The sequence below is a fragment of the Vicia villosa genome, unplaced genomic scaffold, assembly GCF_029867415.1.
Source record: "Vicia villosa cultivar HV-30 ecotype Madison, WI unplaced genomic scaffold, Vvil1.0 ctg.000291F_1_1, whole genome shotgun sequence".
Taxonomy (NCBI): domain Eukaryota; kingdom Viridiplantae; phylum Streptophyta; class Magnoliopsida; order Fabales; family Fabaceae; genus Vicia; species Vicia villosa.
Window position 1 is genome coordinate 1127377 of NW_026705125.1, and position 25843 is coordinate 1153219.

Consider the following 25843-nt stretch of genomic DNA (forward strand, 5'->3'; position numbering starts at 1 on the left):
AGGATGCTACAATTATTAAAATAAATAAAAACATCAAGTCGATTGTCATGCTTTATTAGAAATTAACCAATATCAAACATGTGTTTAGCACAGCGGAACTTAATTCAACAATATTAGGAAACATCTCCACACAAATACTCAATACATAAATCCATAGCCAAAATGGCAACAATGTATAACAAGTAACGCTAAGACTAATCGATCCCAGTGTTACAATCAGAGCATGACTCGACACGAACTACGGGCTAGCCTACAAGCTATCTTCACCCAATCAAGACGCCGCTACATCCTTAATCTGAAATCATCAAAGTAAGGGTGAGTTTCATTCGAATTAATAACCATTATACAATCATAAGCAATAAAATCTCATAGCAATTATCATCCATCCAACATACATACAGTCGGAAATTATTACAATAAGCAAGCATCAATTCAACAATATTTGGCCATCGGCCCACAACTCTTCATTCCATCAAATAATCAAGTTATATTAACAACAACTCCTTAATACATCAATCATGTAACACACCAAGGCATAGCACTGGATCTCATCCAATCATGTTATAACCAATGCATATGATTCAACTGACACTATGCATGTGGTACCAAAATTTGTGAATCACATTCACAGGACTTCTCTCTTTGATACTGCCCTCTAGTCGCTCACACCCCACATGGGCACACGACTACTGCCTCATCGCTCACACCCCACATGGGCACACGATGACTTCCCGCTAATCTCCGCACAATGGGAATTAACCTTCCAATGCAAATGATTTATGAATAATGCACACATGACACATACTTACATCATTATACATCATCATCATTCTGATGCTTAACATCGCTTATCACCTCGTACCAATAACGTCACAACAAGTATGTACATGTATAAGCATCATTCAATCATTCACATACGTTCACCATAACCAACATATTAATATTAACAACATATTAATATTCACAATCATCAATCATCACCATCATCATACATCGTTACATCTATCATCATTGCACACCATGTAATAAATTGCTAAAACAACTCAACAGTAAAGTCACAAAGCATGTATCATTTACGACATGTTATATACCAACATCACTCATTGGATATCATAATCCCATCACCAACATAAATACATGCATCAATAGTCATATGAATAAGCACATATACATATACCATGTTTCAATTCATCAACAATTAATTCGAGTTTTTAAAGTAAAGTCGGCTACTGCCCGTATTATCACTTTATCAAATAAAGCACCTAATTAGCTTCTCAACGCCCAAAACGGCACATAAATTGGATACTCGGATCAAAAGTTATGGGTTTTTAAAAATAAAACATTTTTAGAAAATATGCTGCAGAACCCGGTTCGTCCCACATGGGAACCGGTTCCTGGCTGCTTCCAAAATCACGCCTCTGATTTTTACTATGGGGAACCGGGTTGTCCCTATCTGGGAACCGGTTCCCAGCAACCCAGAATCCATACCTCTCTGTTTTTATAAGGGGGAACCGGTTCGTCCCACATGGGAACCGGTTCCTACGTACCTGCACAGCCAAATTCACCATTTTGACAGCATTTACCCTATCCCATTTCCCCAATTTCAAGTACATACGAACATAGCACACAAATACCATCAATTTTCACATCATCACATATTTCAGACAAGTTTTATACAGGTATTAACAGCATATAACATGAGTATTAACAGAATCATGTAATTCATACAAATTCATCAAAACCTAACAATTCCCAAACCCGACACGTACGATTGAACTAGATAACAATCCTAATCAATCCTACTACCTACAATCGCATAAGGATTACTAACCCGAAGAATCCCCCCTTACCTCAGAGTCGAATCTTCGAAGTTCTTCTTCCCCTTTGGCTCTTCTCACTTTCACGTGTTCTTCCTTTCTCAGAGTCTGTCTCCTTTTCTTCTCCTCCTTTTTTCCCAATTCATTTTATTTTATGAAAAATAAAATAAAATATTATAATGGGCTTGCTTAGCTAACACCCCCTTATTGCTAACCACCACTCTAGGCCCAATGCCGATATTTCATCATTTTCCAAATAATTCCCAAAAATTATTAATTATAATAATTTAATTAAAAATAATAATTAAATTAATAAACAAGAATTAACGGGGTGTTACAGTGTAAACAACCCAGGTCCGCATTTTTCAGGACTATGCAGACAGAAGAAGGACATGATTACCACCACGACGGTGATGACCATAAGAAAACACGTATCCATCCCCTTCGCCATTTTTGCCGGGGAAGAAGAGAGAATGAATATGAAGTAGAAATTTGAGAGATGAGTTAGAATTTGATGTGAGATTTTATGGAAAAAATGAGAGGTATTTATAGAGTGAAAAGAAGATAGAGACGTTGGGGAATGAAGTGATTCCGTACAAAAAAGGAAAATTTGAGTGGTAGTAGGATTTGAAAGAAAGTGTATGGTAGGGTTTGAAAAAAAGAGATGTATAGAATAAAGTTAGGACTTGATTTTGAAAGAAAGAGAAAGAAAAAGATTTTGAAAATAATAGAATATAGTACAAAAATTAGTGGGGAACAAAAATTATAATAATTTACTTGTTACCAGTACAGTCTGAATCCCCGGACTCTGCGCCTGCAAAAGATTTAACTCTGTACCTGATAACGCGAAAATGTATCACATATTTGGCTTGATTTACATATATTATTTCCCTATTTTATCTTAATTATGTTGCTTTATGTTGGTATTATGCTGGTATTTCCATTGTTTTAGGTTTTATGTTCGTTTTGAGGACTATTTGTGAAAAGGAGAAGAAATGGAGCTAAAATGACTACTAATTGTGCCTAAAAGATGAAAAATGGGTGCTGAAGTAAAAAGGAGGTGCAAAGAAGACCCAATTGTGCAAAGATGCAAGCCCAAACCAAAAAGAATAAAGAAATGAAAATAATATATATATATATATATATATATAAAAATATATATATATATATATATATATATATATATATATAGAAGTGGGCCCCATGGTTCATTTATATATATTTTATATATACATGTATATATAAATGAAGTGACTAACGTCACTTTTATATATAATGTGATTTGTGATGTAAAGGGGGAGACGCCCGTCTCCTAAAAAACAGGGGGCCACGTCTCCTGTATTTTAGGGGGCCACGTCTCCTAGTGGAAACGCCCGTCTCCCTATTTTTCTCAACTACACACGTTTTCAGTCTCTTCTGCGCAGTCAAGTAGTGTTCCTATAATTGAGGAGAAAAAAGGGGACCAGCTAGAATAAGCAGTTACCACAAAGAGCACTATATAAAGAACCAAATATTCACGTAAAAGTTGTTGGACCATGCTTAGTCCCAGCCATAGCTTTCAGTATTATTTTCATTCCAGCATTTTACTCTTCCAGTAATTGTTTTTAATTCTTGTTCATCTTTTCTCACAATAATTTCTTAACCGGAAATTATTGTGAACCTTTAACGGATCTAACCTTACGTTAGATTCAGTTTTTATTTCCTTGTTTAATTTACACCGAATAATTTCTGAAGAACAATCCAACCAACCTGTGGTGGAAGTTCAAGTACTACAAGATTCAAGTTTTATTTCAGATTTATATTATTCAGGTTTATTATTTACCGCCTTTATTTATATTTATTGCATGATATATTATATGCCAATTAATATGCCTAATATTATGAACCAAATTTATTTATGCATGTTTAACCATATTAATATGTCTGGCTAATTTATTTAGATGTCGGTATGTAAAGTAAGTTAACCGTGGGGTCCGAAATAAATTGGCTTAATTATGTTTTATTAAATATCACTTGTTTTTGGTTTGTATGTCTAATTTACTTAGTAAGTCTTAAAACCAATAGAGCGAAAGTTTGAGGTCTTAAGACGGTCAAAGGTTAAAATCAATAGAGCGAAAGTTTGAGATCTTTAACTGGATAGTAGACATAGGACATTAGTTTTAAGGATGGCGAAAGCGTATTAAAACTAATTAGAACTTATTTATTTTCAAAAAGTGTTTTTATACCCGCGCGGGATGCCGAAAGCGTACGTTAGGGATATTAGCATGTTCCGAGTCAACAGAGCGAGAGTTTGAGATTAGGAGATTTAAGTAGATAACGACTTCATAAAACAAGCATTTTATTAACTATGTTGTTTTCAAAAAGCGTTTCTAAATCTGGTGGGATGGCGAAAGCGTACATTAAGAGTTATGATCGTAGTCTAAATCAACAGAGCGACAGTTTGAGAGGAGGACTTTTAATCAATAGAGTTAGTAAAGATCTTTGATTTAATTAGAATCTGGCCAATGGAACTTCGGATCACCTAAGTTAGATGAAATACATACTGATATCCGTTTGTTATTATATTTTACCTAGATTTAAGATTTTAGTTTCCCCATTTATAAAAAAACCCCAAATATCATTAGCCTTAGCTTTACATAGTAACTTTAGATAATGGTAGGTCGATTTATAGTCCCTGTGGATTCGATATCTTTTAAAACTACACGACACGACTGTGCACTTGCAGTTATCCCGACTAATAGACACGCAAAGTCGCGATCAGTACCAACTGCGTCAGTACTATTTATCTGCAAATAAGTCTCAAATAAACAGCGTGTGTGAAATGATAAACAGTAATTGGCGTTTGCGTAAGAATGAATTCAATAGCGAGCCAAAATACCGTATAAGAAAAATTCTAAAAACCGAGTGTTCATAAATTAGGATATTTATGAAATAAAATCCAAGATTATATGAAACTCCCAATTTTTAGACAGAAGTCTATTGCCTTTTTTCTGAAAAAAGATGCGGGCAAATTTTGGGGTATAACACTCTTCTTCATCGGAGTCATTTATTATCAGCTTCCTTTTTCTGATTTTCTTCTTCTCAACCACTTTAACATTTTCAGTATTTTTATTCGACTTCTTCTTCTTCTTCTCAGCAGCCTCCTTTTTATTCTTTTCAAATTCAACTGAAACAACCTTAACTACTTCAGCAATGACTTCTTCTAGAACAACTTCTTGAACAGTAGCAGCAACTACATTCTGAACTACCTTCACCTGATTATCAGAAGGATGATCAAATTTTCTTTTGGTCCTTCTTTCCTTCTTTTCAGCAGCTTCAGGATCAGCTTCTGAAACAACTTCTGAGGCAGCAGCCCTAGAAGTTTTCTTGCGGCCTACTTTAGCAGGAGCACCTTTTTCTTGATCTTTTACACCTTCATCTTCTTCTAGTGACTTCAAGTACCTAGTTCTGACTCCTGGTACCTCACTTCTAAAGAAGGTTTCAAAGTCAGCAAGAACAGGGTCTCTTCTACTTCTTGTTCCAGCTAGAGGTTGAGGAGTTTTGATGATAGTATCAATCACCTTCATCTTTCTCAAGGTGAGAGCATACAGGCAACTCCCAGTGGTTACAGCAAGGTCTTTGATAGTACCTTCAGTTTCCAGATTCTCAACAATCTTGGAGTGAACCAGAAGGTTTGTAATGATTCTTCCAAAAGGAATAATAGTACAATTTTTCACTCTGAAGGCATTTCTGGAATCCCTCACAGCATTCCACATGTGATTGAAGATTATGTAGATAACATCAACCTTCTTCTTAGTGGCAATGCAATACAGAATGTATTTCTGCTCATTGTTGATGAAATCAGCAGCATGTGTTCCTTTCCTGTAATAGAAACACCCCAGAAGAATCTTGGTCCAGATTTTGTACAGGTCTTTCATGTCCTTGACATTCTTTGTCTTGTTTACATCTGTGTAGAGAGTAGACAACACAACATCCCAATCAGCCCTTTGATCAATTTCAAAAGCACCCTCAGGGTTTCTAAGATCAAACATCATTCTTAGGATGTTCTCAGTAACTACCACAAACTTCCCATGGACGAAAGACAAGATGGATTTAGGAGCAACAACTGCATGCACCCAAAATTCCTTAACAAGATCTGGGTAAACCGGTCCACAGAACTTAGCAAACAATGAAGTCCATCCTTGAAAAATGATATCTTCTTTAAGATGATATTCATGTTCTTCGATGCTGTCAAAATCTACCATGAGTTCACAGATAACTTCCAAGTCCTTTTTAGGAATGGAGCAGGCAACAACCGGAGTGATTTGCTGATTTTCTTCTTCTTGAAGATGAAGAAGGACAGATGAGCCAACATTGTGAGATGATGAAGCGGCCATTGAAACAGAACAGAAATTAGAAGAACAATTTCTGGGTTTGCGCTTAGGGTTTGAGAAGAGACTGAAAAGATTGCAAAAGTGCATGCAAGAAGAAAGAGAGAATGGGAGCGAAAAAGATAAACGTTATGATTTGAAATGTATTTATAGAGACGGATTTGAAAAAAATGCAATAAAATTTTGAGAATGAACAGTTACAGAATCAAAAGAAATCAATTGCATTAAATGATGAGTGACGTTAGGTGAGAGAACGTGGTAAATGAAATGATTTAACACAGTTACCTAGGACGGCGTCCCATCAGATTCTTCACGCTTTTTACTAATCGTACAGACACGTGTTCACCATCAGAAATTGCTTGATGACAGCTGTGTCGTTCTGAATAGACTTTACACCTTCTGATTCTGATCACTGCTTCTGATTGTCATTCTTTAGAAATGATCTAGTTCTGATAGGATCATCTTTCTTTCCAATAACCACATCTTCTGAGTGAGCTGATGAAAGTCTAGATGATCTTCTGACTGTTGGCTCTTCAAAAATCCTGAGATTCTCTAAAGATGCAGCAACTTGATCTTCTGATCCATTGCTTCTGAGACTTTCAGCTTTTGGAGCCTTGCTTCTTGGTTCTACAGCTTCTGATATATCAATATCTATATCTGCAAAATTCTCAAACTGCTTTGGTTTTTCAGAACCAAGCTTATCATCAAACCTGATATTGATTGATTCTTCTACAACCAATGTTTCAGTATTGTATACTCTGTAGCCTTTATAGCGTTCAAAATATCCAAGAAGAAAACATTTTTGTGCCTTAGAATCAAACTTACCAAGATGATCTTTAGTATTCAGAATAAAACACACACATCCAAAAGGATGAAAACATGAAATGTCGGGCTTTCTGTTCTTCCACAATTCATAAGGAGTCTTATTTAGAATAGGTCTTATAGAGATTCTATTCTGAATATAACATGCAGTGTTTATTGCTTCTGCCCAGAAGTGCTTAGCCATATTGGTCTCATTGATCATGGTTCTGGCCATTTCTTGCAGAGTCCTATTCTTTCGCTCTACAACTCCATTTTGCTGTGGAGTTCTAGGGCAAGAGAAATCATGGGCAATACCATTTTCTTTGAAGAACTCCTCAAAGAATCTGTTCTCAAATTCGCCACCATGATCACTTCTGACCTTTATGATTTTGCACTCCTTCTCAGATTGGATCTGAGTGCAGAATTCAAAGAACACTGAATGAGACTCATCCTTGTGTTTTAAGAACTTTACCCATGTCCAGCGGCTATAATCATCTACGATGACTAATCCATATTTCTTCCCTCTGATAGATGCTGTTTTGACTGGTCCAAACAGATCAATATGCAGAAGTTCTAACGGCCTTGAGGAAGAGACAACATTCTTAGATTTGAATGCAGGTTTGGAGAACTTGCCCTTCTGACATGCTTCACAAAGAGCATCTGATTTATATTTCAGATTTGGTAGACCTCTGACCAGATTTAGTTTGTTAATCTGAGAAATCTTTCTAAAACTACCATGTCCTAATCTTCTGTGCCAGACCCATTGTTCTTCAGAAACAGACATAAGGCAAGTCACCTTCTACTTCTCAAGATCTGAAAGATCAATCTTATAGATGTTGTTCTTTCTCTTGCCTGTAAATAGGATTGAGCCATCCTTCTGACTTACAGCCTTGCAAGACTTTTGATTGAAGATTATATCATAACCATTGTCACTTAATTGACTTATGGACAATAAGTTATGCGTTAATCCTTCTATAAGAAGTACATTAGTTATGGAAGGAGAGTTACCAACATTTATGGTTCCAGAGCCAATAATCTCGCCCTTCTGATCTCCTCCAAACTTGACTTCTCCACCTGGTTTAAGCACCAGGTCTTGGAACGTAGACCTTCTTCCCGTCATGTGTCGCGAGCACCCAGAGTCCAGGTACCATGACATTTTGTGCTTTGTCCTCTTTGCAGCTAAGGATATTTGCAACAGAAATTATCTTCTCCTTAGGTACCCACAATTTCTTGGGTCCTTTCTTGTTAGTTTTCCTCAAGTTCTGATTGAACTTGGGTTTAGCATAATAGTTAACAGGAGGAACAACATGATATTCTTTAGGTTTGACAGCATGATATTTCTTAGGTTGTGTCACATGCTTCTTGGTAGGGCTGGCAATGAACCACACTAACTCGAAAATAGTTCGAAATTCGATTCGAAAATTAAATCGTTGAACTAGGTTCATGAACCAAATGAGCTGAGTATGAGCTAAAAATTAAGTTCGTTAACTAAATGAGCTGAACTTGAACTATACATAGTTTGATTCGTTAGGTTCACGAGTCAACTCGATTATATATCAGATAGATTATATTGTCCTTAAGAGTAGGTTTGAAGATTTGCTCTAAATCTTAGTATAATATTTTATTTTAATCTAACGGTTATAATTGATAATTTATAATCTCAAGTGAGAAAAATATTTCTACAAATAATTATACAAATAAAATTAACATCGTATACATTCCAATCTTATAACTTTTACTCTATTTCTATATTTTTTATTTAAAAAATATTAATTTAAAATGTCAAATATATATATATATATATATATATAAAAGTAGACTTTAAAAAATTACTTTTAAGTCCGTGAAATAAGCGAGTTGAACCTAACAAGATTAATCTAACGAGTTGAACCGAGATGTTCGTGAGCTTCTAACAAGTCGAGTTTGAGCTGAAAAAAAGTTCGTGAAAAACTCGAACTCGAACTCAAACTCGGCCAATTCTTAACGAGTCGAGTTTGAGCTGAAAAAAAGTTCGTCTTAAACTCGAACTCGGCCAATTCTTAACGAGTCGAACTGAGCTGAGGCGAGTTCGACTCGACTCGACTCATTTCCAGCCCTACTTCTTGGTGTGTACAGTGTTAAAACTCTGTGCATGTGAAGTGAGCCTAATATCATGTGCATGGCCATATTTGAACTGATCATACAATGGCTTGTATGTGATTTTCAGATCATCAGCAGGTTCAAATTTATGTGAGGTATCACCCTCATAGCCAAAACCAAACCTTCTGTTTCCAGAAACACCATATATCATAGAAGCAATATGACTTCTGCCAATACTTCTAGATAGGAACTTTCTGAAACTCGAGTCATATTCTTTCAGAATATGATTTAGACTAGGAACAGATTCAGAAGGAGATCCACTATCTTTGGATAATTTTAAAACTTTTTCCTTCAGTTCAGAATTTTCCACTTCCAACTTCTTAGTTTCAAATTCAAATTGCTTTTTCAGCTTTTTGTATTTGATACTAAGGTGAGCCTTGAGTTCTAGAAGTTCAGTCAAGCTGGAAACTAATTCATCTCTAGATAGTTCAGAAAATACCTCTTCAGAATTTGATTCTGATGTAGATTCTGATCCATCATCCACTGTGGCCATCAGTGCAAAGTTGGCTTGCTCTCCTTTAGAGTCTGATTCTGATTCAGATTCAGAATCATCCCATGTTGCCATAAGACCTTTCTTCTTATGAAACTTCTTCTTGGGATTCTCCTTCTGAAGTTTTGGACATTCACTCTTGAAGTGTCCAGGCTCATTGCACTCATAGCAGACAACTTTCTTCTTGTCAGATCTTCTGCCACCAGAAGATTCTCCTCGTTCAAATTTCTTTGAACTTCTGAAGCTCTTGAACTTCCTTTGCTTGCTCTTCCAGAGTTGGTTTACCCTTCTGGAGATCATGGACAGTTCATCTTCTTCTTCTGATTCTGATTCCTTAGAATCTACTTCTTCAGCCTGAAAAGCGTTAGTGCATTTTTTAAAATTAGATTTTAATGCAATAGACTTACCTTTCTTTTGAGGCTCGTTTGCATCCAGCTCTATCTCATGGCTTCTCAAGGCACTGATTAGCTCTTCCAAAGAAACCTCATTCAGATTCTTTGCAATCTTGAATGCAGTTACCATTGGACCCCATCTTCTGGGCAAGCTTCTGATGATCTTCTTTACATGATCAACCTTGGTGTAGCCTTTATCCAGAACTCCCAATCCAGCAGTTAGCGTTTGAAATCTTGAGAACATCTTCTCAATATCTTCATCATCCTCCATCTTGAAGGCTTCATATTTCTGGATTAGAGGAAGAGCTTTAGTCTCCTTGACTTGAGCATTTCCCTCATGGTTCATTTTCAATGACTCATATATATCATAGGCAGTTTCCCTGTTAGATATCTTCTCATACTCAGCATGAGAGATATCATTCAGCAAAACAGTCCTACATTTATGATGATTTTTGAAAAGCTTCTTTTGATCATCATCTATTTCTTGTCTGGTAAGCCAATTACAATGCTTCTTAAAAGCTATAATCACAACTGTGATATTTCTCTTAAAGTTTAAGCTTAATCTCACTAATATATTACAACAGCAATGTAGTGAGCTTGATAATGAAGTTTGAGAGCTTCTGAATTTGACAGCGTTTCTGTATAATGCGCAAGTGTTGTATCAAGATTCGTAACATAGCTTCTCATCAGAACTTCATATTTATAGGCGCTTGAGAAGATGACCGTTGGGAGCATTTAATGCTTTGCGTAATCCGTACAACATTGCATTTAATGTTTCACTCTTTTGTCAACTACCTCGAGCCTTGTTTCCGCTGTGTGTACTGACGTTGCCTTTAATAGCTTCTAACGTTCCTTTTGTCAGTCAGCGTAGCCTGCCATCTAGTACTTGCTTCTGATCTGATGTTTGTGTAAACAACGTTTGAATATCATCAGAGTCAAACAGCTTGGTGCAGAGCATCTTCTTGTCTTCTGACCTTGAAGTGCTTCTGAGCGTGATACCATGAGAACTTCAGTGCTTCTGCTTCTGATCTCAAGTTCTTCTGATGCTTCCATAGACCCATGTTCTGATTCTTCTTGACCATCTTCTGATGTCTTGCCAGACCACGTTCTGATGTTGCATGCTGAACCTTCTGAGTCAGTGCTTCTTGCGCTGATTCTGTGCATACTCTTTGTATAATTCCTGAAACGGAAATTGCATAGTATTAGAGTACCACATTATCTCATACAAAATTCATATCCTTGTTATCATCAACACTAAGAATATTGATCAGAACAAATCTTGTTCTAACAAAAATATGTGAAAAAAAGACAAAAGCATCGTGAGATGTAACACTATTTAAAATTTAGCCAAATCTTACTTTAAATTTATGCAGAATTTAATGATTAAAATCTCATATCAAATAATATATAGTCTAAACATAAAATGGAGAAATCTTTACACAAATCGATTTTGTAGTGATGAATTCGACTAAAAATTATTATTTTTTAATAAAGTATTAGAATCTCGTTTAAGAATTGGGAAACCATTATCATATTTCTGCTATCAAATCTCTATTATTTATTTTCATGCTCTAAATATATAATCATTACCGTACAAATCGATTTTGACAAGTTGAGTTAAGCCTAAACCACCACTTTTAGCATTAGTTTTTTTTAATATTTAATAAATAAATATTTTTATCATTAAAGTCAATATAGTTTAATAATTATATTTAAAATTTTGTAAAACACAAACAAAAACCTAGGATGTAGAAATCATGGAAGTGGCACATTAGATGTTAGAGAAGAGTCCCCAAAACAGGAATATATATATTACGTTTTCTAAGGAAAGGGAATGGTCAGCTCTAAGCACTCACATTTCTTGGATTATAGTGTGTAAGTGGCAATGGTGGGGGAGAGTGGTATGCAAACTATTGCTGTCCTGTCCACATGCACCACTGCAACATCTATTATTAAAGGATTGAATTCAACAAAAGTTGGTAGGGTCCGTATGCAAACTCTTGTTTTACACTATTCTTTTTTTAAGGAAAATTTGTCTCACCAGATATTAACTTATTTATATGAGTGGAATTTAGTGCCTCATGTGGTATCTAACTGACAAGGGCAACCCCCTTATTCAGGAACACTTGTCAAAGACAACTCATTTGCAGATACACAATCAAAAATTTAAAATGGTTGTTTGATAATAAAGTAAATAACTTAATCATTTTGTGTATTTAATGATTATAATTTTGTCAAAAAAAAAACTTTAAGGATTATAATAAGTGAATAAATGAGGTATCACATATATAACTATTAACTATTAATTAGAATGTATTAACCACACACTAAAACGAAAAAATATATAAATTTGAAGATTAAAATTGGTTGAACATGACTTATTAGCAATGACGAGTCAACAGAAAGAGAGTGAATACAATTATCGATTTGGTGAGGTTTAATTAGGCGATGACCGATGACAAACGCAATACAATTATTAGATTTTAATAATTATTTGCTGACTGTAAGTGTTAAATTTACATAAATTTAACTATATTATCCCGACACTTATTAATTTGATTTTTTTATAAATAATATATTAAAATTCTCTTAATTTGTTTGAAATACTAGATACATAAGTTTTTTGTGTTATCATATAATTAAAATCACATGTTTATAATGTCATTTTAGAATTAAAAGATTAAACAATTTGGATCTTCCGCAATCAAGAAAGGTGGCAGCCATTTGTGCCGTCTATTATTGGTTATTTGATTCATCAAATAAATTATTTCAATAAATATTCTAATTGTTTAAATAATGAACTAAAATATTAAAAAAGTAATTAATTATTATGAAATCAAATATTCTATGTGTCAATAATTAATTAACTAGTGATTGATCATTCAATTTTATAGTTTTGTTTAATTAGTTGTATAACACAAGAGCAAACATATTGAAGTGAAGTTTCACAAAATGAAAGAGTTGCTTGCATTTGAATTTGAATTAGGGGTGGCAAAACGGGCTTAATCCATTGGACATGTTTGTTTTGTCCGCACTTTTTTGTAGGACGGACCAAGATTTTAGTCTCGCACTCTCTAATATTTCCGCCTCATCTCGTCCAATTTTTTCTAAACTTTTACGGACGCGAACATTAACATGATTTTTATGTAACTTTTAGGTTTAAAGGGTGTAGTACCTGTAGGTCTGTCTTGCTCTGCCCTAAATTTTACGTAGGGAAGGCTAAAGTTTTAAGCTTGTACCCTCAACTATACTTATCATGTTTTTTTTTTCTTCTTCAGATTTTTATAGAACATACCTAAATGCGACGAACATGTTTGTATGCCACCCCTAATTCAAACATATATTACTTCAGAGAAATGTGGAAGATAGTTAATTAAATTGTGATAATTAGTGTGTTGTTATTTGACAAATAATTAACTGTATCTCACCTAAATTAAATATAGTGACGAGGAATTTCATAAGATCAGAAAATTACTTACATTTGAATATATATTATTTGGAAAAAAAAAATCATACTTCAAAATTCAAATAATACAATTGATATATTAACCAAATCTCCTACAAATGAAAAAGTCCAAATCTCCTACAAATGAAAAAGTTCAAGTTCTGCATCAACTTGTTACATCTTTTTCTGTGTTAAGCAAGAGTTGTACTCCTCACTACATGTAACTAATCTTCAGAAGAGTTTGATATTCATCAAAGTGTGAAAATTATTGAATAGTAATATTATATTCACATGCAATGTTAAACAAGCAAGAGGCAAGTGAGTGGAACGAGATGTGCCCCTTTCCTTATTTGACCCAACTCTTAGTATGCTGTAGATAAGCGATAGGTACAAAGATAAGATTTAGTTGTAATGTTATAATTTGGACCACAATATTTACACAACAATATTTTTATATTAGACTTAATAAGGTAAACTATAGAGTTATTCACTATTAATAATATGACATTATTGATGCGAGGTAATTGAAGATAAATTTAATTGAAATACATTTGATAAAATTTACCTTATAAAAATGGTCAGCAAATCTTATAATAGTCACCCCTCCTCCATTCAAATAATTTACGAATGGAGTCAAATAAAGAATTTCAATCTTAAATTAAAATTCTCTTCAGCATGTGATAGTGACACATTTTTTACAACCACCAACCAACAACAGCAATTCCCTTAAGAATCAAAATGGTATTAATATGAAGAACATGAAGTCAACAAACATGAATTGCATGCTGACTAATTTACACAAAATATGTCGTGGGATCAAAACACACTAAAAAACAAATCACAAATATTATAAACCAAGGTAGCTGTGATGGGACCTTGTTCACTATGAAATAATGAAAACCATATATTCCTAACTTTCAACTATCAAAAATAAAGAAAACGTCACGTGGTGTATATATATATATATATATATATATATATATATATATATATATATATATATATATATATATATATATATATATATGCCAAAAAGAATATTTAATTATAAACCACGTGTAAGCTATGAATAGGGTCCACATAAAGTTAGACAAAACACTTTTTCTTCTTCTTGATATTTAAGTTCCAACCCTACACAACATACTTCAACAATTGGATTTCAAATAAAGTTGTAAGTTGCATTACTCCATTTCTTGCTATTGACTCCATCCTCTTGCTTCTTTTGACCCATTCTTTTCTTTATCCTTTAGCACTAGCTATCTCCATTATTACTCTTTCATGGCATCACCCTAGCTAGAGAACTTAACTCAATCAACTTTTTTCTGAGATAATAACAATGATGTTACCTAGGGAAAAAGGGGACCAATATATAAAAGAGTTACATTTAATGATTCAAACCATGTGCAAGAACGAAATGAGTTGTTAAATGCTGTTCTTTATTGTAGAATACTTAGTTTATGTACATAGCTTTTGTTAAGGCTGTAAGTCACGTGCTCTTGGACAACATTTTCCATGCTAGTTAGTTGGCTCTTTTTTTATAGTTTTGCTCAAGACTCTTACAAATTAAGTTGTATATTAACGAAACCTCTCTATATAATATCAGTGACTGAAATATAAATATCTTTAAGATGTCAATTTTTTTTTAAATTTTTTTAACAAAAAAAAAACATCATGGCATTTCTTTGATAATTAAATTAAAAAATATTAAAAAAATCCATTCTCACTAATTAACAAAGGATTATTATTGGGGTCTAAATAAAACTTTTATATAAGGAGGCCCATATTTGTAGTGGACCTTGGCGCTTGTGCTACTGCAAAAATTGTACAAAAGAATACATATATTTTTTTTTTTTAGAAGAATTGCTTTTCTCATCCTAAACATTGCTTCTCCACCTTAGTGAAAATAATCCATAGAATTCGAAAATGCATCTATGGATGTATCTCATTCACACACAATTCCTTCGTTATTGAGCCACACCTCAATTCTATGATTTAATTTAATTAAAAATGCATATATATGTACCTTACGGAAGTGTATTTTCAGACTCTAATGAACCAAGAACAAATGCATAAACAAAACAGATGCAAAAATGGAGATAAATTAATATTGATAATTGATATCACATACTTAAAAAATGAAACATTACATTGATAATCGTTAACATAAATCGAACACATTTCATTATCAAGTAAGATGTTTCAACCTCTTTAAAATATCTTCTTTTCTGAAATAACATTTGGAGTGAATTCGAAAATCCATATTCACCCTGCATTGTTCATACAAAACTTATCGTAGACACATTACCGATTTTATGACAGAAAAATAGAGAAATTTTTTGGAAACTGAAAAACAGACATTAAAATCTATGAAAATATATACATTTAACATTCATATAAATACAAGATTACATGCTAAACATGTCTAATCACTTAAATACATTGTTGAATAAAAACTATAAAGAATAAAAAATGGGTCACTGTCTAAATCTATATGTATGTGTGGTTGCGCCTTTGATTTTTGTGTATTTGTTTCTTTTTCAATGTCGCTCAAAATTGTAAATTCTTGCATCCTATTCAAAAATATGATCATACCAAGTTTCATCTTCCCTTGTTGAATGAGTCGCCCACTCCGGTGATGTTAGTAGTACAGAGTATCCTGGTTTTAAAGAAACTTGAACAAAATGTCGTAATTTTGAAAGCCACCCAATACACATAATAATATCAGTTGGATTTTGAGGTCGGGGTAGTCCGTTGTAGACAAAATATTTCTGAGAATATGTATCTTGATAGATCAATACACACCTTATTATACATAGTTGCTATAAGATGACCAATTTCAGGTAAGCACGTAGATATTTCATACGGTGTCAGACCGCTAATACAAGGATTAAGAGATTCATAATTGATGTCAAGAAAGGAAAGTTGGCCTTTGAAGTAGGTGATGAGAACATAGAGTTTATTCTTTCAAAGTTCTTAATGGCACCAGTCATAGGAGATGCATGCTACGCCATTGACATCATTGATGAATGCATATTTGAACTAGATCCTATACCATGCCTTAAAAACCTATAGAAACCATCAAGTTACCTTCGACCACTATAATGGAGAATGATGAGTTTAAAAGCATGGAACCCATCATTGAAGACAACCTCTATGAATGTTTAGCCCTTACCCCAGATCCTATACCATGCTTTAAAAACCCTTATCGAGAACTTAAAGAACTTCTAAGAATCTAAGATACGAGTTTTTAGATGAAGAAATGAACCGTCCGATTATAGTAAATGCTATATTAAATTAGGATGAAACAAATCAACTCTTAAATGTCTTGCGAAAATATCCCTCAGCCTTACGGTATAACATCTCGGATTTAAAAGGGATAAGTTCGTCCGTGTGCATGCATTGGATTTTACTTGAGGAAGAATCTAAACCTTCCAGAGAACATCAAAGAAGAATAAACCCTATCTTGAGTGATGTTGTCAAAAGAGAAATACTTAAACTGTTAGATGCTGGTATAATTTATCAAATTTCAGATAGTAAATGGGTAAGTCATGTTCATGTGGTACATAAAAAGGGAGGAATCATGGTGGTAGAAAATGAGAAAGGCGAGCACGTAACTAAGCGTGTAGAAGGCGGTTGGCAAATGTGTATATATTACAAAAAAATAAACAAGGCGAATAGGAAAGATCATTTCCCTCTCCCGTTTATAGATCAAATGCTTGAGGGCCTAGCAAGGCACTCGTATTTTTGTTGTCTGGGCGGATACTCAGGATTTTTCCGAATCTCTATTCACCCTGAGGATCAAGAAAAGCTACATTTTCCTATAGGCGAATGCCATTTGGACTTTGCAATTCTCCTGCCACTTTCCAACGTTGCATGATGTCAATTTCCGCAGATTATCTTGATGGGATTATGGAAGTATTTAGGGATGACTTCTTAGTGTGTGGGTTTGATTTTAAGATGTGCCTTACCAATCTTGAGAAAATCCTAGAGAGATGCGTGGATGCAAATCTTGTTTTAAATTGGGAGAAGTGTCACTTTATGGTTAACAAAGGTATAATATTAGGGCACATTGTCTCTGGAAAGGGCATCGAAGTCAATAGAGCAAAAATTGAAGTGATAGAAAATCTCAAACCACGTAAAGTAATTAGGGAAGTCCGAAGTTTTCTTGGACATGCTAGTTTTTACTGGTGCTTTATCAAAGACTTCTCCAAAATTACTAAACCTTCTGATGAAAGATGTCGAATTTATTTTTGACAAGAAATGTATCAAAGGTTTAAACCTATTGAAACAAGCACTAATTTCAGCACCTATCGTGCAACCCCCTGATTGGACTCAACCTTTCGAAACCATGTGTGATGCTAGAAATTATGTTGTTGGAGCTGTTCTGGCACAGAGAAAAGATAAGAAATTTCATGTGATTTACTATTCAAGTAGGACCTTAGATGGCTCCCAACTAAACTATGCAACAACAGAGAAAGAACTATTAGCTGTAGTTTTTGCAATCGATAAGTTTCAATCTTATTTGCTCGAAGCTAAGATTATAGTTTATACAGATCATGCAGCCATTCGATACCTGTTAAGAAAAAAGGACGCTAATTACTTCGATGGATATTTTTACTGCAAGAGTTTGATTTGAATATTCGAGACAAGAAAGGCATAGAAAACGTAGTTGCTGACTACCTTTCTAGGCTAGAATACCTTAAACCAGATCTAGTACCCATAAATGACAATTTTACATATGACAGATTAGTAGCTAAAATAGACGCCATTGGGGACAAAGACCTCGAGGCCTATGAGAACATTGAAAAAGTTTCAGCAATAAGTAGTGTACCTTGGTACACTGATTTTTTGAATTATCTAGTTGTTGACATAGTGCCTCCCAACCTAAACTATCAACAGAAAAAGAAGTTATTTAATGATGTGAGACATTTCTATTGGGATGAACCAATCCTTTTCAAAAGAGGAATATACAACATCTATCGATGTTGTGTCCCAGAAGAAGAGGTGAGTAGCATCATTGGACATTGTCACTCCGCTCCATTGGATGGACATGCAAGCACATCCAAAACATGAACCAAGATTCTCCAAGCTGGACTCTATTGGCTAATATTATGGCGCGATGTTCATGCCTACATAGTCAAATGTGATCGATGCCAGCGTACTGGAAACATTTCAAGGCGAGACGAAATGTCTTTAAGAAATATCCAAGAAGTAGAACTTTTCAATGTTTGGGAAATTGATTTTATGGGACCATTTCCATACTCAATGGGAAACAAGTATATTTTAGTGGTCGTTGACTACGTGTCTAAGTGGATAGAAGCCATAGTCTCACCCACAAACAATACAAGAGTAGTGATCCAGTTGTTCAAAAATAACATATTCTCCAAATTTTGGAGTGCCCCGTCTTGTCATAAGCGATGGTGGATCACATTTTATATCCAAGATTTTTGAATTTTTTTTAAGTAAATATGGAGTCAAGCATAGGGTAGCCACATCTTACCAGCCTCAAACTAGTGGTCAAGTCAAGGTATCTAACAGAGAAATCAAGCAAATCCTAGAAAAAACCGTTTCAATATCGAGAAAAGATTGGTCTCAAAAGCTAAAAGAAGCATTATGGGCCTATAGAACCGCCTATAAAACCCCTATTGGAACTACCGCTTACTAGTTGGTTTATAGAAAATCTTGTCACTTACCTTTCGAACTAGAACCCAAGGCCTATTGGGCTATCAAAATTTTGAATTTAGACTACTTAGTGGCTAGTGAAAAATGCATCCTCGATATTCATAGATTGGAGGAACTCCGTCTAAACGCCTATGAAAATTCCATAATATATAAGGAAAGAACCAAAATATGACGGGATAAGAGACTTGTAAAAAAGGAATTCAATATAGGAGACTCTATTTTCCTTTTCAATTCCAGGTTGTGACTTTTTCCAGGGAAGCTACGTTCAAGATGGACTGGCCCCTATATGGTTTCTAACAGTCCTGAAGTCTGGAGCCATTGAAATCAGAAACAAATCATGTGCCCCCTTCATGGTAAATGGAAAAACATTAAAGCATTATAATGGAGGTGAACTACCTGCTGACTACTCAAGCTATATCTTGATCGACCCACCGATTCCTACTTCTTGAAATGCAAATTTTCAAATCGCCGAGCTAACAACGTTAAACAAGCGCAGGCAACCCATGGTTTCTCTTTTCATTTTATTTCTTGTATTTATCTTTTAAATTTTCAATTTTATCTAACCTAACTTTAATTTTAATGTTTATGTTTACAGGTGCCATCTCTCGATAAGCGTTGTACTCTAACCATATCTTTTTTAGGATGCAAAGCTTCAACGACATGCATGTTGCTTTCCGTGATGATACTCAGAGACATCAATACACAATCCTATCCCAGCGACCAATGCTTCCTACCCACTACCCTGACCAGAGCTGCATGGAAGCCCTTGGCATTGAGGCAAGTGTGCGTTACTTATGTAACCAGCTTCACTAGGACGAATATGCTGATTGAAATTCTGGTTTCAGATATGTGATGTCGAATGAGATGTCACGACACAATATCTATTGATAACGATTATGAAACAAGATGACAACAGTAATGAAAATAATGCATAAAGATAAATAACATAAGGAATTAACCCAGTTCGGAACAACCTTCCTACTCTAGGGGCTACCAAGCCAAGAATGAAATCAATATCCGATAGTATCAATTCAGAGCTAAACTCCTCCGTCTACAACTCCTCACTTAATCACTACCATTCCTATGACTTCTACCTAAGATTCACATAGGTATGAGGCCCTCCTCAAATCCCTTCAATCACAACACCCTGTGACAAACAACACAAACAAAAATCGTAGAAGACACTCTTCCAAGACACACAATTCTCAATTCTTAAAAGCTTATGAGAACGACACTACTCTCCTTGCTTAACATCTTCAGATATTAAACTAGCATTCAACACCTACAGGTTTGTTAATGCACACATATGGAACTTACAACACAACTAACAAATAAGGATTCCTATATCCCTAAAACACAAATATCAGTTCCACTTAAAACTAGGTATAAGGCCAGTCTATTTATAGCATTAGTATTGACTGAAATGGGCCTAAAACCGCAGCAAGGAGGTTACACAAAGTCTGTTGCTTGATCTCCAAGAAAATAGATTTTCCATCCAATCTTTCCTAAAATGTCTCCAATTATAGAGATTGTTAAAACCGACAAATATCTCTGATTTATTTGATCTTGAATGCACATAAGCTAACTGAATATTCCACAATATTCTGTAGCTAACAAGACTCTTGATAAATCTTATCAAGATCAGCTCCAGTAAGCACGCCTCATCAAACACGATAACATACCCAAGATGTTGTGACATCTTGTTCAACATGTTGAAATCTGAATGATATTGCTTTAAATTCAACATGTTTCAGACAGGTTAGTTTTACGAAAATGCTTGCCAACCTCAGAGAAACTACACAATCTCCCCCTTTGGCACATTTTGGCTAAAACAACCACATAACCCTTGCATCAGAAGAACAACAGCAGCGGAAAGCACAAGCAAGGTCACAAATCAGAGTCACAGCTCCCCCTCAACATATGCTAGCAAAGTATATCCTAACATAGTAGCAGCAAGCAGACTCCCCCTCAAGCATAAGCACCTCCTACATACTTAATTACTACTCCCCCTTTTTATCCACAAAGTGACAAAGGTAGTAGAACTAAGCAAGGTACCTGATAATCAACATTTTTTTCAGACAAGAAAACTTAAAAATATCCTGGGCATTTAGCCCTTACAAAATCATAAACTAAAATAAATAAGTTCATAATGAAAATCCAAACAGAGTTACATAACCAGCTGTTATGCAGTAGCAGCCACAACAGAAGCTCCTTTTTCTCAAAAGTACCAGCAGAAGATGTAGCCATTTCAACATTTTTAGCTCTTCCACTTGCAGATGCAACTAATGAAGTAATTGCTATAATTCTTTATGAATACATAACCCAAGTTTCCTTCTCAAATTTTTAAATTGATTTGCATCAAAGGCTTTAGTGAAAATGTCAGCTAGTTGCATTTCAATAGCTACATGTTCTAGAGTGACGATTTTATCTTCAATCAGTTCCTTTATAAACTGATGTAGAATATCAATATGTTTGGTCCTGCTGTGTTGGATAAGATTTTTAGATATATTTCACTATGCCAAAAAGGTCTTTTAATAGCGCTTGATTTAGTCTTTGATAGCACTTTACAGCGCTATTAAAGATTACTTTCGCAGCTATCATTACAATTTTTGAACAAGATTTAATAGCGTTTCTTAAAAAAGCGCTGTTACAAACCACGTAACTAATAGCATTTTTTATACAACTCGCTATCATAGACCCTATCTTTCATAGCACTTTTTAAAAGCGCTATTAAATGCTCACTTTTTATTAAAAAAAAGGGATGAATAATTTTGCGATACAACAACAAAACGGCACACAATATTTTTTTTTCAAATGTATATATATATATATATATATATATATATATATATATATATATATATATATATATATATATATATATATATATAGAGAGAGAGAGAGAGAGAGAGAATAGATACTTTACTTATCTATAAACTCATTAAATACTAGTAGTTTAGCACCATTCTTAAATTAACACCAACCATAGTTCCATACTTCCAATGCAACATGGTAATCAAATGGATGAGTTAACTCCACTATTTTCAATAAACTCTTTCTATCATTTGGTCAACAAAGAATGAAATTGTTAGATCAACTACAACAAACTACAACATGAGAACTTATCTACCTTAAGTACACTACCAATCATTGTGGTCCTTTTTTCTTCATAGTTATTAGGTGCCATCTAATTGTCTGGGTCTCTTTTTTCCTACCTGTTTCCATAGAGTTTTAATATAATGATTGTCATGTTTCTCTTGTATCTTAGGTACTAAGAAAGCAAGAATTGATATAAATTACTATGACTTCACTAACAACAGCAGCAGGTAAGTTATATGCCGAGAAATGGATCAAATATCTACATGCATCCAAATGACTCTATAACGTCGCCAGGTAAGAGCCCTCCTATGGTTACAACAGTAGCATTCCCTACAAGAAAATATAAGTCGTGGAACACTAGCTTAGTGTTAAGTAAAGAAAATGACTTCAAACTATAAACATTGTAGTACCGTGTTTTCTTTATTTGATTTTTTATTCCTTATTTACCAAGCATACTTTCCAGCTTCTTTTGGCATTCTCTTAGATACTCCAACTTCTTTGGTATTGGAATCATAATCTAAAATAACAGAGAAAAAAAAGGTAAACAAATATATATTGAAAAAAAAAACATGTTTGAATATTTTCTTCAAATTAATTAGAATGAATTAGTAGACTGCATTGTTATTGAGATTTGATACAAAAAAAAAGTTTAATTGTCAACTATTAAGGTGGTATGCATGATTTTGATTATGCTCTTTGGGAGTGCTCTTATGCAGAGCCCCAAGGTCATTTGAAGGCATGACAGAGCACATGCCAAACATCAGCAACAATAACATGTGAAATGATTTTTTTAAGATAATATTCAATATAATATAGATGAATATATGAATATAAAGAATACCCCCCAAGTACAAATGGGAATTAAACAAAAAAGTGAATACAATGGCTAAACACCATAAATGGTTTACAAATCCAGTCATATATAAAAGGTCCAATTTCCTTACAAAAATTCAAGGGAATAGAAATGTATTTATGATATAGATGAGTAGAGATAATTTTTATTCTTTCTTTTTGCCAAATTTCAAAGATAAAGAGTACTTAATCAATGTAATGTTTTTTACTAGCTCAAAACAAAAAGATTTGTGCCAAAAAGATTAAGTCATAGAAATATTAAGCCAGCACCAGCCACAACAATCGGTACTGATATTCCCGATCAGCACCACACCCTATCATTTTTCTTGCACGACATTCTCGGCGACTCCAACCCAACAAGAGCAGTAACCGGAGTTGTTACAATTCTGACCCTCAACGCACAAATCACATTCACAAAGCTGGACGTTGCAAACCTTCCTATAAATAGTGGAATTCCACGTAATAACAACAACAATGAAATTCTAATATACTAGGAAGGCATTTATAGATTTTATTTTTCTTTATAAGCAAATATTATATATATATATATATATATATATATATATATATATATATATATATATATATATATATATATATATATATATATATATATATATATATATATAAAGATACAGGCATTGAATACAATACTCAAGCCATTACAAACAAAATATCCAATTCAATCTAGTGGTGCTTGCATCCAATTGTATCAAACTGGGCATTTGGACCCCTTTTTTCCAATAGCTTGCCAAGACCATGACATAAATTTGATATTCTCAATCATGACATCTAAAATACAGTTTTCCCCATTGAAAATCAACTTTTTTCTAAACCACTAAATTGTCCAAGTCGTAGCCACCCATATTAATGCTAATCTTTTCATCTTCTTTTTTGAATTTCTACCTGTAACAGTCGCACTTGAACAGAAAGAAACAAAAATGTTCCACACCATGCAGCCCACCAAATTCTCCCACTCCTAACCATGTGTTAATCTTTCTCCATATTTCCTTCGAAACACAACATGAAAAGAAGAGATGTGCACATTCTTCCTCATAGTTTAAGCACAAAGAACATACCTTATCGGATTCGCTAAAAATAATGTTCCTCTTCCCCAGTTGGTGATTTGTTGGTAATCTATCAAGAAATAATCTCCACCCAAAAATATTTAATTTTGACGGAATCTTTGATTGCCATACCAATTTCAATCCACTTGTAGATATTACATCCAAACTGTCTTCGAGCTGTCTCTGACGAATAACACTATAACAACTTTTAACCGAAAACAAACCATTATGGTTGGGCCACCAACGATAAGTGTCCAAGGAGCCAATCGATGGTTTGTAATCAGTTAACAAGTTCAGTAACTCAAAAGTTTCCTCCATTGCTTCCGGGCTGACCAGTAAATCGTCGCTTGCAGCCCCGAAGTCCCAGCTCCACGAGTTATCTTGCCAGCTTCCCATCTCCGAAATCTTCCCAAAGTGTTTCTTTGACAGGCTGAACAAAGAGGGATATATGTCCTTGAGTGGAGCACCATTGACCCACCTATTAAACCAAAACAGTATCGAATCTCCGTTGCCACAAACACAATTAATCTTACCTGCAAAACAGTCAGAATTGTTAGTATTATAACTGCTAATTGTTAGCAAGTCCTTCCACCATGTTGCCACCATGTTGATGATTTTTATTCCTTTTTGTTTCAAACACCAATAGTACAACTTGCTTCACGTCACCATATCTCGCGCTAAGAATTTCTTTCCAAATTGTTCCATCTTCATTTAGAATCCGCCATTTCCATTTGGATAATAAAGCCCTGTTAAAGTAACCAATATGTTTTATTCCAAGGCCTCCTTCACTTTTGGCTTACAAGTGTTATACCAACTAACCCATGTAATACACCTCTTGTCATCTTTTCTGCCCCATAAAAATCTGTTCTGCATTTGAATAATCTCGTTGATGATTTTGATCGGCGCTCTATAGAATCACACAACGTAGATTGGTATGCTTGCTAACACCGAATTAAGCAACGTAACTCGGCCCCCAATGGAAAGAAACCGAGCCTTCCATGAGGAAAGTTTGAGTTTGAGGCTTTCTACAACCGGCTTCCAAGAATCATATCTCCTTGGATTCGATCCCACCGAAATGCCAAGAAATTTAAAAGGTATTTCACCCCTACAACAACACAAGTATTGAGGTGCTCTTTCCATAAATTCCTCCTTTAAATTTATGCCATAGATTTTTCTCTTGAAGAATTTAACTTTCAATCCGGAAATAAGTTCGAAACCCCTAAAAATGGACTTAATGCTTCTGAGATTTTTCCATTCACCTGTCCCCATAATGACCGGGTCATCTGCAAATTGCAATATCCTTACCTCCACATTCTGACCCACCCTGTATCCATCAAAGGACCCTTGCTCAGCTGCCTTATTCACCATAATTGACAAGATTTCCGAAACTAAAGTGAACAAAAATGGTGACAAAGGGTCACCCTGTCAAAGGCCTCTCTCTGCCCAAAATCACAAGTCTGACTTCCATTAACCAATACAGACATTGAACTCTTGAAGATGCACGCTTCCAACCAGAGACACCGTTTATTACCAAACCCAAACTTGTGCAGCAACTTTCTCAGAAAATTCCAATTCACGCAGTCGTAAGCTTGCTGAAAATCTGTCTTAAAAATGAAGCACTCCTTCTTCTCCTTCCTTGCATGATCTAGTATTTAATTTAAGGCTAATACCCCATCTAATATCTGCCTG